The sequence below is a fragment of the Octodon degus genome, unplaced genomic scaffold, assembly GCF_000260255.1.
Source record: "Octodon degus isolate 3935 unplaced genomic scaffold, OctDeg1.0 scaffold00205, whole genome shotgun sequence".
NCBI classification, from domain to species: domain Eukaryota; kingdom Metazoa; phylum Chordata; class Mammalia; order Rodentia; family Octodontidae; genus Octodon; species Octodon degus.
In genome coordinates, this window is record NW_004524781.1 from 1,211,859 (window position 1) to 1,213,230 (window position 1,372).

Consider the following 1,372-nt stretch of genomic DNA (forward strand, 5'->3'; position numbering starts at 1 on the left):
CCTTCTGCGTCGCGTAGTGTTTAGGACACATGCACGGTCTTTTTAAATTATTTTAAAAATGCGAAGAAGCTGTTTCTCTTGCTGTTTAATCCGAGTTTTAGTGCAAGACAAACGTCGCTTTCATTCCCGTATGTACGTATGGGCTTTTGGAGACAGGCTGACCTTGGACTGCAGCCCTGCCGCAGCCGGCGTTGCAGGTGCGCCGCCACGCCCAGCGCTGAGCTCGCGCTCGTTCTGGCGCGGTTACGAAAGCTCTGTGTAGCCCAGGGACTCCCGGTGTGCACGCTTGCGTGTGTTAAGGAGGACGAGTAAGCGTCCGCAGAGTGCGAGGCTAAAGCTGCAGGAACAAAACAGATGCTTTTAGAAGCGAGATCCCTGAGCTACTGGATGGGATGCGGAACAAGCGCTTGAGTATTGGTGACTTTTTCCAGATTAGGTGAAAACGAAGGAAAGATTTGCTAAGCAATGTTGAGAAGATAGACTGTATGATTACGAAATACGACGAATACGTGAATTTTAAAAAATGAGTTCCAATGAAAGACACGTTACTACTAACCTCTCAGAATCTTCCCTTCTCTCCTCCCACCCTTCGTGAAGCAGTTCTTCCCTGAGTGCCGGTTTGCACTGTCCTCCCTGACCCGCTGTGCGCAACCCATTCAGAAGCCCTTGTCTTTGGTAGGCATTTCGAGTTTGGAGGAGACCTACGAGGCACAGGGTGCCACGCCCGGCGGCAGCGCGCACACCTCCTGTTGCTGCACGCTGCCTCCGGGGATGGTAAGGATGCTCAGCGGTTGCAGTCACCGCATCGGTTTGGGGTTTTGATCACATTTCATAAAGACACAAAAAACAACTTCCAGAACTTTCACGGAGTGGCGAGAGAGATGGGGTAGGTGTGTTTGAAGCAGGAAGTGTTTTGAGGGCAGATCTGTGGCTCTGTCTTTTACTATAGCAAGACAGTCTGATGGGACCGGAAGGGGGAGAACGGAGTGCGGCAGACTTACTCTTCCTGCCGCAGTGTGGTTAACGAAAACACAACTCTTTATTACATTTACAATAATGTCAAAAATCAAACAGTGGAAGAATTCTTTATGTACCCTACTGTTGGTGTCGCAGCATGGCCAATCTTGTTTCAGTGGCATTCTCCAATTATTAAATCCAATTTTACTGGAGTAGGGTCTCAGCCCTGGGGTGGGGGTGGGGTAGGAGATGAAGTAAAAGACATTGGCATTTTCAGGGCAGGGGAGGTAGCTTGGCGGTCTAAGCGCTTGCCTGGCGAGAGCAAGGTCCTGAGTTCGGTTCCTGGTACTGCATGCCTGAAATTGGATGTGGTAGCACATGCCTGTAATCCCAGCTCTGGGGAGGCTGATACAGG